The following is a 13,127-nucleotide window of genomic DNA, read 5'->3' on the forward strand; positions in this document are numbered from 1 at the left end:
AAATATCTAAACTAGTTCTTCTTTAATATAATTGGGTAGTTTATTCCATGCATCAGCTACTCTCTCAAAGAACCAATTAGTGCAGCTTTCCTGCCTATATAATGTTCTACACAGGTTGCCTAATTATTCTCTGCTACTTTTTGATAAACCCCAAACTCCCGCAGATAGTTGTCTCTAAATGCTCTATTAAACCTGAATAAGACCTCCTCCTAAATATATCTATATCTAAGACACTGTGCAAATTCAGATACTTTAGTATTTCATAATTTAAATTTTCACATCTATTGATGCCCTTGGTACATTTCTGTTGTACTCGTTCCAGTTTACTAATGCTTGTTTTCTCATAAGGTTTACATATTGTTATATCATACTGTAGATTGGGTTTGATATAGCTTAAACAATGCTTTCATCATTTTTGATTTCTTAGACTTTATAGTTTTTGTTATTAAACCTATAGTTCTATAACTATTATTAACCAATTGGCTAACATGATTAGAAAAACCAAAGCTGGATATACCCATGTACTTAAATGAATCTGCAGTTTCAGTGTGTGTTGTATTAAACTGACATCCTTCAATGTATTTCTACCAAATATATGCTTATTTTTTTATTTATCTTTTGGTCCTCCCAGACCTCATCTTTACCAGCCTGGCCCGCAGTACCCAATGTCCACGCTACTCTCCAACCACCCCTCCTCAATAACTTAGGCTGTCCTGCTGGGGAAAGTCGTGGATCCTGAGGGAGTCCTGGAGACTCAGCTCCTCAACTCATCTGTGCTTCTGTCTAGGGAGGGGATTTTTTTTTAATGTATGACCTACTCACTCCCTTTCCCCACCCCCACGCTTGTTGTTTATGTCTACGGACAACTCCCTTCTTTGGACCATGCCTGCCCTTAAAGAGTGCATCAACAAGTACCTGCCCATCTGTTCCTTGCTGCTCTGTCAGTCACCCAAGCTGCAAAATGAATCTGGGTCGGCTGGGCCGTAGTCAGGTTTTTTTTTCCCTCTACACCACTGGACTGGCTTCTTATATGCTTAGTTCTGAAGTACTTAGCATATTATTCACTTGTGCCCAAATGATCTATTTAAAAAAGTTCTTTTGCAAACATGTCCTATCTTTAACACATATAATCAGTTTATCCATTTACAAGTCATCTGCATATAGACTGTAGAACACCTCAGATGAAAAAGATAGATTTGAAAGATACAACCTAAACAAGCATGGGCCTGTGAAAGATCACAGTGGGATACCCTGACTATTACCTAGAATTTTACCTAACTGATGTATGATACTTGTGTGTCCTATCTGTAAATCATGCAGCTGTCTATCTTATCACGATTGCATCAATACCTCACTGTTCTAATTTATTGATCAGTATTTTGTGCATGACCCTACTGAAAGCTAAAGTTAAGTCTCTATAAATTACATCACAGCTCAAATTTCTGATTTATAGCTGTTATTACACTGTTATAGAACATCAGGTTGCAGGTGGTTATAAATCTATTTTCAACATATGCATGCTGATACATGGTTTCAAGTTCTAAACTTTCCATTTCTGATCCAAATGATCCAAAATAACCTTCTCCATTATTTTTCCATAATAAGAAAGTAAACTTATGAGTCTGTAAGACTGTGGGCTTGTCCTATTCTGTTGCATGTCCCTAATCTTGAGAAATGTTTCCATATGTAGATGGCCTATTGAATAAAAGATATAATGGTATCTCTCTCTTTTAATTTCTCCAAGTCTTTTGGGTTTCTATTACCATGACGGGAATGGACCCCATTCCTAAGTCAAAGTACGATTAAAGTTCATGAAATTAGTATTGTTTCAAACTTTGATGTCAGCCAGGAGTGCTCTTCACAGACCCACAATGTGCCCAGTAATGACTCCTGCAATTCGTATGGAGTTACATGCACTGGTAACATATCTAAATATGATCGTAGATTCTTTTTCATAAGACCCATTGCTCCTACTACTATCGGGGCTGTCTGGGTATCTTTCTTCCACATTGCTCTTGTTTCTGCCTGCAAATCCTAATATTTTATGACTTTGTGTCTCTCAGTACGCAAGACACTGTGGTCACTGGGTGTGGCGATTTCAATGATCAATGCTACTTTTGTCTTCTTTTAATGGACCACTATATTCAGTTTTCTACAATCTATCTTTTGAACTGTTGGTAATGGATGAGCCCATGTAATGTAAACTTCATCATTTTCTATGATGCTTTGTTGCTCATGTTTCCAGTGTTTTTCAGCCACTTCAATACAATAATGTTTGCACAATCCCCAGTGCAACAATCTTACCACATTATTATGCCTTTCAGTATACAGTTCTTCTACCATTAGTATGTCACAACCAACAACAAGATGTGTGACTGTTTCCAATTCGGTTTTACAAAACCTACATTTTCCTGATTCTCCCACACATTCAATGGACTTTGTAAACCAACGTGTATGCAGCCCACTACCTTGGGCTGCCAATATTAACCTTCCATTTCTTGGCTTGAATTCGCCTCTCCTTAACCATTATTGTATTAATTCCTGATCAACATGAGATTCGTTTATAGGTGTGTACTAGGCTAATGGCCCTGGGGCCTTTACAAGCCTAGCCCACAGAAGTGCCCTGGCATTGTGCCGCCCGTCATTGGTTCCCAGCGCCTCTATCAAGTAGAGCCACTGGAGTGATCCCATGGGGTGAACTTTCTATTTCCCATCCACTCATTAAGATTTCGCTTGAAGAGGGCTAGTGAGGTGCTCTGCTTGACATGTATGGTAAGTCTATTCCAGAGCATGGGTAGTCTCTGGGTTATGAACCTGTCCCTCCAGCATGTTCGGTTGATTGTAGTAATGAGGTTGAGGTCTCTGGAGTGCGTGGTGCAGAGGGATTGGGATTTCTTTAGATGCAGCATTTGTAACAGAGCTGGGTCAGACATGGCTTTGTAAGTCAAGCAGAGATCACCTCTTAGTAGACGATATGAGACACAGAATAGTTGGAGATTTTGAGTCTATCTGTGTAGGACACGTGCTTAAGGCCTAAGATCCTCTTTGTGAGGTACATTTGTGGCCTCTCCAGCTGTTGCAGGTGTCTAGTGAGGTACATGCCAAATGGGGCATTATACTGTATGATTGATCAAATGAGGGAAGAGTAGAGAGAAATGATGACCTCTTTCTTCCTAGATGCAAAACCCTTGGTAATGAGATGTGCCACACAGAAGGAGTTTCTGACTACAGTGGCAATGTGGTGGTCAAAGGAGAGGTTGCTGTCAACCTGTGTCCCCAGATCTCTTACAACACCTTCAGTGTTCAGTGGGCTCCCATCAATGTGATATTTAATGGGAACTGAGTTTTTCCCAAAGGGGATGACGATGCATTTTTTGGCATTTAGCTTAAGGCCATGGTTTTGACACCAGTCATTGGTCTCAGTGAGGCCTTTCTGTAGGATGTCTGCATCACTTGGGGAGTTAATAATGGCTACCAGCCTGCAGTCATCTGCGTATCTGGTCAGCCAGATTCGCTCCATGTTGACCTGGACTTCTAAGAAGTAGATTCCAAACAGGAGAGTACCCAGGACCAATCCTTGTGGGACTCCACTCATGAATGGTTGGCAGTCTGACTTGGAGTCTGTTACTTTCACACTGTGGGTTCTATCTGTGAGCCAATTTGCAACCCACCTAACTATATAGGGGTTGATGCCTAGTCTACTGAGTTTATCAATAATTCCTGAATGAGGAATGGTATCAAAGGCCTTGGCCAGATCGAGGTAGGCTGTATGAACTCCCTTACCTTTATCCACCACTCTGGTGACTGACTCAAAGAGGTTGAGCAGGCATGATCTACCTTTCAAAAAATAGTGTGGAATCTAGAACTTGGAGATTCCCTATATCCTTGTTAATTAGGTCCATGATGATGCACTCCATAGCCTTACATATCAGAGTCCTCAGGCTAATGGGGTGATAATTTCCAGGGTCTGTAGTCGCTCCTCCTTTATGGAGAGGGATGTCTGTAGCAGTGCACCATTCGGTAGGGACAAAACCTGAGGTGAGGCTGTGAGTGAACAGAGCACACAGATGTGGTGTCAGTTCACTTTGTAATTCATGTAGAACACAGCAAGGGATACTGTTGGGTCCCATGGAAGCTGTATTCTTGGCCTTAGACAATGCAGCTTTAACCTGTGCTGCAGTAATGTTGGGTGCCTAGCACTCTTCCAGTATTGAGATTCATCCTTTGTGGGGGAGAGAGGGGTAAAGCTGGCACTGAATCTGCTGGCCAGTATGTTGGCAATATCTGTTGGCACAGTATAGGAGGTCCTGAAACACGCTCGCAAGTACGGCAGATGCAAACAGCCAAAATATAAACATACAGTTTAAAAAGCAGCCAGCATCATAATGTGTTAAGCACTCCAATAGTTTAATATTCAATATATAGCCCCACCAACATCATACCGGTTTCGGCAATGAACTATCAGTATAGGAGGTACCCAGAGCAAATCTGGGTATTGCCATAGAATTTCTTGATATAACTATAGAAGGCTTTGTGGTTGTTTTTAGTGTCTGCTGCAATTCTGCCTTTGTCGTTGACTTTGAAGGTTTTGATGAGGGATCTCAACTTTTTTGTTGAGGCTAATAAGGGAATTTTTCCAGCCTTGCGACTTTACTTTTTTCTGTGACAGTTTCTTCCTTCTGTTGTAGAGTTTATTAATGGCAGGGGACCACCAGACTGGCTTCCTTTTTTTGGAGGAGAGCATCCAGGAAAATAATTTTCTTGGGTGGCGAAAGCCAGGGTACCTTTTTGGCTAGACTTGTATAGGCCCTAGGGCCGACAGCCTAGTGCCTACCTATGAACCTATGATTCTGTTGGGTATGGCTAGTTCCATGCATTTATGTACATGTTCGTACAGTGCATTGGTATATGATTTGGCAGTCATGCATCTATTTTCCACTGGCATTGGTGCCGTGAAGTTAGCCACCTCTGTTTTTAGGAGACCAAAGTCAGCTTTGGAGAAGTTTTTCATGGTGGATACCTTTGCAGGGGGTGTGAGTGAGATGTGGCTTTCCATGTTGATTAGTTTGAGGTCGGATCTATTCAGAGAGAAATTGACTATTTGTGTAGAGCAATGTCTGCCCATGTTGGTAATAACCAGGTCAAGGATGTTGCTTCCTCTAGTGGGGGTTAAGAATGAGCTTGTCCAGGGCACTGGAATTGATGAATTCCAGGAAGCGTTGGGCCAGTGCATCGGTGCATGAGTAGTTTTCCCAGCTGATGGAGGGGTAGTTGAAGTCATCTAGTATGAGAATGTTGGGTTGGATCTTAATAGTTTCCAGGGTGCTTAGGAATATGGAATGAGAGTCTTGAGACATGGTTGTGGACCTATAGCAGGCTACGACCTGAATCGCTATGTTACCCAATATTAGTTGTACCTGGAGTATCTCAGATGTGTTATGGTGGGCTACTAGTCTGGACGTGTGCATATCCTTTATGAATATGGAAACACCACCGCCTTTGGAGCTTCGGTCCATGTTCTGGGGCTGAAAGGTGTGGAATGAGTTATAACCTGGTAGTACAGGGGTGCTTTCTGTTACAGCACAAATGTTAATTTTCTCCATTTTGAGGAGTGCTTCGAGCAAGTGCATCTTGAGATTTAGACTTCTAGTGTTCAGCAGCATGACCCTCAGATTGCATTTATTTATAGCTATTACGGTGGTAATTTGGTCTTTGGAAAACCACCTAAAAAAGGCACAATGGGGTGGCAAGAGCCTTAGCCAGTACCCGGAAACCCAGGGGTGACAGATACAGGCCATCTCTGGCAAAGCATTGAGGTCTGTCAATCATGTCATCCCAAGCAGGCAGATACTGAATCCCCTTAGAATGACACCTGAAACTTAGCCAATTGTTGAAGGCAATTATTTTCTGTTTGTACTGTGGTACCACTCTGGACGATGGTAGGATGCTGCTCAGGGCTAGGGTCATACCTGCCTGGGCCACATAATCCGAGAGCTCCACCATGTCCCTTTTCATGTAGTCCAGGGAGGTGTGTCTCAGGTCATTCACACCCACATGGACAATGGCAGTCATACTTGTACTTGTTGTGGAGTGACCTGAGTGTGTGTTTGTGTTATGTGTTGGATTCTGGCACCTGATAGACAGCTGACTGTTACCTTCTCCTTATTCAGTCTAGTGAGTGGGACATCAGTGTGCTTCATTATTGAGTCAACTATGATTATTGTATTGGGCAAGCTGCTTTGCTTAAGGGCTTAGGTTGAGGGACACACTGTGTAGATGAGCTATGTGTCTTGTGGTTTGTGCTGTGTTGTGGTGGTCAAGTGCGTTTCTGCCTTGGAGGTCTCTGCTGTTTAGGTAGATTTCTACTGAGAGCCTCCATGAAGGTGGGTGTGTGGTTTGTGTTTTTATGTGAGGGCTGTGATGGTGGCTGTTCTGGAGGGCTATGTGCTCCATGTGGTGTGGTGCAGGTGTTGACCTTCTCCTCTTGACCAGCTATTCTGGTCTTGGCTGGAGAGTGCATGGCTGCCAATTTGGAGATATAGGTGCATCTCTCTCAAGTCCGAGTGTTGGGAGGTAAGAGATGAGGGTTGTCTGTGTACATGAGGTGGTTGCTACACTGCCTCAGAATGCCCAAATTCACCAGGTTAATAGGAGAAAGCACTTGCAACTATATTTATGCATTTTCCACATTTCTTGCCTTCTCATCTGGTCCTTCACCTTATATTCTTTCTTTCATTTTTTGGCACATTCAGTTGTTGCCTGATTTTTATCTACTTCTGGTCTGATTTCCATTACTGCTCGATGCTGATATGCTTCTGCTAGATTAAGCAGAGAAGTCATCTTAGATTTAGTGTCCTCATGTTTCAAAACTTTGACTACGTTTAGGTCTTGTGAGGTCAGCAGGTTTATTTGGAGTCCCACAATTGCAGATCTATGCATGTAATCAATTTCAAGGAGGCCCATCCCTCCTTTGGAACGAGGAATATATAATCTTGCTATGAACTGATTTTTATAAATCATTTGTTAAGCATGAAGCCTCCTTCTTGGTTTCCTATCTAAACTATCCAACACATTTTGGGGCCAGTCAGTCACTCCAAAACTGCACGTTAGGGCAGGAAGAGCAAACTGATTTATAGCTTGAATTTTGTTCCTAAATGTCAACGCTGTTTTAAGGATTAATTTAAGTCTTCTAAAGTATTCCTTACTAAGTTTTATTTGCATTTGTTCATGTTTTATTGTTGATCCTTCATCAACTCCGAAGTATTTTTACATTCCTTCTTGCTCAAGATTTTATATTACATTCTTGTCCCAAACTGATGTTTTCCTGGTGCTGCAGTTTTCCTGCTTTATAGGTTGCTTTTGCACATTTATCAAGACCAAATGACATTCTTATATCATCTGAAAACGTTTTGACAGCTTGCAGTTGTGATTTCAGTTCCTCATATGATGAGCTATAAAGTTTTCAATCATTGACAAAAAGATGAGAAGTCTTTACACTTTGTGTTTTCTAGGAGCCAAATTATAGCCATGGCCTAAGCTGTTAAGTAGACAGCGTAATGGGTTAAGGGCAAGACAGAATAACAGCTGTGACAAAGAATCACCCTGGAATATCCCCCTTTGAATTTTTATCCCTGGAATAATGATTTGTCCTTTATCATAATCTAATTGCAAAGTGGTCTGCCACTATTTCATGGTCACTGTAATGTAATCCTCAGACCTCAACTTCTCTCCTGATACAGCTGCATGGTTCTCTAGCTACCTCACTGACAGACTGCAATCAGTGAGATGGCACTCTGCACTATCAACTCCCCTTCCAGTAAAAATGGGTGTTCCCCAAGGATCCATTCTTGTGCCATTACTTTTTAATATCTTCACCAACTTACTCCACTCCTCCTGTCCTCTGTCTACCATCGTCCAATATGCAGACGACTCTACTGTCATCACTATTGCCAACTCACCCTTAGAACTTCTATCTTCTACCCAGTGATCCTTTAACTCTGTAGAGACATGGCTCACAAATAACCAGCTCATACTCAACCCCCCAAAAACAAAACTCCTACTTTTTCTTCCTAAAACTGTTAACCATGTCAAATCCTCCTTCCCCATACTGTCCCTAAACAATACTCCCATTGAAGTCGAATCTAGCACCAAACTACTTGTCATCACCATCAATGATCAATTAAATTTAATCTACACGTAAATAATTGCATCAGAAAAACCCATCAGAAGCTAGGACTCCTGTATAGAAATAAAAAAATTCCTCACCACTTAAGCTAGGACTTACTCTTACGCATGTTTACCTTCCACCTTGTGTTGCCAAATATTCACAAATCTTAACTTCACCTTACTTACCAAGCTAGAGACAACCTATCATAAGATAACTAGATATGCAACTCAACAAACCTACAAATCACACCGCTGTCTCTTCCTAAAATACATGAACTGGTTAGAGCTACCTCACTTGCTTCTCCAATCTCAGCTCCAAATCATACACTCCATTATATATATATATATATATAATTTTTTTTTTTTATTTTACATTTGTTTACCGGGAAAGTCCAACTGGACACAGGTCCATTTTCAGCAGAGACCCGGGGAGAAAAGCTCCAGTAAAGTACAGTACAAATAATATAATATGGTAAGATAAGAAGTGAGTATCACAGCAAGCAGGAGATTTATACAATTGAGCATACTTAGTAGAAATTAACAATTTTAAAATATCTAAAAGAAAGTCAATACATTAGAATATACACTTATGAAACTCTGAGACATTTTTTTTTTTTTTATTGTAGGGTATTTATCGCTGAGTAGAGTAGGAGAGAATGGAGGGTAGAGAGCCACTGTTTTGATGTAAGTAGGATCCCAGCAACAGTGATGTTATGGTTTAACCTGGAGGGTGACATGAGCAAAGCCAGTTTGTTAAGTAGTGGGTTTTGAGAAGTTTTTTAAATTGGGAAGTAGAGGTAACAGAAGTTAAGTGATTTGGGAGTGAGTTCCAGGTTCTGGCAGTAGAGCAGGCAAAGAGAGATTTGCCAGCTTCATTTTTGTGTTTAATGACCTTTATGTGGTTCTGGTTGCTAGATCTTAAGGTTCTGGTGGTGGTGTAGGGGTGGGCTAGGTGTTGAAGGGCAGGGGTTTTGTCAGGAAGGTAGTAGAGCTTGTGAGCTGTTGTGAGTTGGTTGTGGAGGAGGAGTTGTAGAAACTCAAGCCAGTTGAGTTGCTTGAAGGCTAGACAGTGATAGGTCCTATGAGTGGCATCGGTAGCAAACTTGGCAATCTTGTTGTAGCAAGATTCCATCTTGGTTAGTTCGGTGTGGCGAAGGTTAGTTAAGATAGGGGAGGCATACAGAAGGATGGATAACAGATGGGTTCTTGCAATAGTGGCTTTGGTGTGTTTAGTCATGAACTGTTGGTTTCTGTAAAGGAGACCTAGCTCTTTGTTTGGTTAGTTAAGATAGGGGAGGCATACAGAAGGATGGATAACAGATGGGATCTTGCAATAGTGGCTTTGGTGTGTTTAGTTATAAACTGTCGGTTCCTGTAAAGGAGACCTAGCTTTTTGTTGACCTTCTTGATTGATTGGGCTATTGTATGTTGAATTTCAGATTATTGTCAATTTCTATGCCTAATAGCTTTGTGTGGGTTGTCGGGGTGATCCTAGCTTTTTGTTGATCTTCTTGATTGTCCGGGCTTTATGTATGTCAAATTTCAGATTATTGTCAATTTCTACGCCTAATAACTTTGTGTGGGTTGTTGGGGTGATTTGTGTATTATCTTTAGATTGCATGATAAAATTATTATTTAGTGGAGGAGATCGACTTGGGCTAAAGAGAATGAGTTTTTTTTTTTTCTGGGATTGAGTATAAGTTTAATGTTGGTGAACCAAGCTTCGGCTAGGGTAAAGTTATTTTGGGTGATGGTTTTTAGTTCATTCATGGTGAGGGCGGCACATAAAATAGTGGTGTCATCTGCATATTGAACTACAGAGGCAAAGAGAGAGGATGAGGCTATCTGGTTTTAAACAGTGAAAATAGCAAGGGTCCGAGGATGGACCCTTGTGGGACACCAGTGATGACTGGTAGTAGGGGGTACAATTGATCTTGCCATATGACTGCTTGCTGACAATCTGATAGTTATTGAACCACAATATGGTGGAGGGGCTTATGTTGACGGTAGCTAGAGTTTCTAGGAGTATGCTATGGTTGACCATATCAAAGGCTTTGGATAAGTCTAAGAATATGGAGGATACAAATAGGCCGTTGTTTCTATGGTGATTGATAATGATGGAAAATGAAAGCAGTGCTGTGGTAGTGCTATGGGAAGGTCTGAAGCCATGCTGGGAATTGGATATTAGGTTGTTTTTTTAGGAGGTACTGGATAAGTTGGGTATGAACTACTCTCTCTAGTATTTTTGAAAAGGTGATAGGATTGCAATAGGGCAGTAGTTGGTAAGCTCATATCAGTTACCCCCTTTGTGCAATGGTATAATATGATATATTTTCCATGAGTGGGGTACTTTACATTCTGACATTGACCTGTTTATGAGTATGGACTTGGGATAGGCTATAGCATCTGCTGTTATCTGTAGGAAATCAGCTGGAAGACTGTCAGCTGCTAATGTGGTTGGTTTAAGTTTTTTGAAGAGTTTAGCAATTATATTGGTGGGGATTGGGTTCAGGGAACAACTGGGGTAGGAGTATTTTGTACTGAAATGGGTGGGGGTCTCTGTTGGAGTGGGGGTCACTGGTTGTGTTTTGGGTATTGGCTAGGGCTTGGATTGTCTCAGTAAAGTATTTGTTAAATTGGGTGGGGATGTTGTTGTGGTTATTAGGTAATATGTGGAAGGAGTGGTAGATTTACCTGGGTGTATTAAGCTCTTTATTGAGGGCCAGAATTTTTGAGGGTTGTGAGCGTGTTTTTCCTGCACAGTTTTATAGTAGTTAGTTTTGTCAAGTTTTATTAGTTTTTTGGGTCTGTTGCGAAATTTGCAGTAATTCTGTTTCAGGGTAGTGGTATCAGCCATCATTCTGTCCAACTCTATCATCCCTCATCTCCTATTACTCCCTTACAAGACATCTCCGATGCTCATCCCAAGATCTACTAAATATTTACAAACCCAAGTCAAAGACTGGGTGCAACTTGTATAGTTACCACCCCTCTATTGCATGGAACAATCTCCCACTACAAATTAGGACCCTTACACACCCCAAACAATTTAAGAGTACTTTAATAAACACAGAACCTGCCTCTGTACTCACCCTCCCTGACCACAACCATCTTACATAACAACCATCGACCTCCATTACTCATTACTATCCTTCCCACAATCATCCTGTCTCTGCAGACCTAACTGCACTACTCCTTTTCCCCTAACTACCTCTAATTTACTTTCATATTTCCATACATATAAATATCACTGAAGTTACTCAAATTTACTTTCTTATTTCCATACCTATAAATATAACTAAAGTTACTCTAATTTACTTTCTTATTTCCATTCCTATAAATACCTCTGAAGTTACTGTAACAGTTATGTAATGTATAATATATAGGATATACAGCTTACTCCCTATGCTCTTGATGTAAGTTAATAAGCCTTTGTTACCAGCTAATTGCTCTTAGATTTGTAAAATCTGTTTATTACCTCATGTTACTTACTATATTTAGTTATCTGTCTTTCGTTTTTGTATTTCTAAATTTTTGTTAACTACTGTAAGTGATTTTAAATTACCATGATATTGCTATGCTGTTTTAAACTGTTGGTACTTCTTGGAGCTTTTCTCCCCGGGCCTCCTCTGAAAAAAGGGCATTAGCTCAGTCAGACATTCCCGGTCAACAAATGTAAAATAAAAAAAATAAAATAATAAACAATCAATCAGTGTAGGGTGTATCTTATACATTTTTAAGCACTCTTTTATCCATGAATGTGGGATACTATCAAATGCTTTTTTATAGTCAATCCATGGCATACTTAGATTCTTCCCCCTTTTACAGTTCTCCACAATGACTATTTAACAACAAATGATCCTTTGTTCCATATGACTTTCTTTTATTGCCCTTTTGTTCTCCTGCCATAATTGAGTTTTCTTCTAAATGACTATAAACTCTGTCATCATCAAATCTAGTGTATAGTTTATACGTCATAGGAAGGCAAGTTATTGGGCTATAGTTTTTAAGGTTGCTAGCCAGGGTGTCTGTTCAGGGTGCGCATATAAATAGTTCTTACTCATAGCTAAATCTTTGTGCAAAGATGTTAATACTTTTAACCAGACGTTAGGTACTGCATCTGGGTCTGGGGATTTCAAATTGGAGGATTTTCTTGACTTTGTTTCAATCGCTCTGGCTGTTACTTCATCTCATTTCGTATCCTTTACCTTTAAACTTCTTATTCTTTCTTTTACTTCTTCTGTCCATTTAACATTTTGTTATGTTCCACAGGGTGTTCATAAATACTTCTCCAAAATATATCTATTTCTTCTTTTTTTTTGGTGGTCTTTCAATTCCATTTACCTTGTCTCCCAACTCTCTATAAAAGTTTTTGGGGTCATCAATAAATTGCTTATTTTGTACTTTTCCTTTATATTTATCTGTGCATCTTCCAAGTTTTTTATGCCTGTGCTGAGACTTTTAGCTTGTTATCTGTGATAGTGCATGATATATCCTGGTCTGCTCTAATACTGTGCATTGCTTTTATTACATCCATCTTTCTTAGTATTTTTCTTGATCTGTTCCCTCTTCTATATTCTTCTAACAGTGACACATCTTGTCTTAATTGCTTTATAGTTTTCTCTATTTGACACTTCCATTATGGTATTCGATTTCTCCCTTTCCTTTCCCTCACTACCCTGTGTTCTTGTGGTAGAACTTTATCAGTTATTAATTTAGCTGCACAGTAATATATCCTGTTTACTTCTGTTATATTTCATGGATCTCTATGCACAGTCCTAACTACCATGTTCGTTTGTTTTATAAAACTTCTGACTTTTTGGGTTTTATTGACCTTCTGCAGTATATTTCTTTAACTGATCTTAATATGTCTATCTATCTCTATTAAAATCAAGAAACTCTTCTCTTATCTCATTTTCTTCTAAATTGAGGGCACATTTTTTTATTTTCCATTTCCTGCG

The 13,127-nt window shown here is 40.0% G+C and overlaps 1 protein-coding gene across 1 annotated transcript in view; it reads right to left on the bottom strand.

Annotated features, from left to right (window-relative positions):
* The window catches only part of CCDC191 (coiled-coil domain containing 191), a 1,143,870-nt gene that overhangs the window by 783,869 nt on the left and 346,874 nt on the right, over positions 1 to 13,127 (bottom strand). The window lies entirely within an intron of this gene.

This window comes from Protopterus annectens, chromosome 5.part1 (assembly GCF_019279795.1).
Source record: "Protopterus annectens isolate FY-2018-M chromosome 5.part1, PAN1.0, whole genome shotgun sequence".
Taxonomy (NCBI): domain Eukaryota; kingdom Metazoa; phylum Chordata; order Ceratodontiformes; family Protopteridae; genus Protopterus; species Protopterus annectens.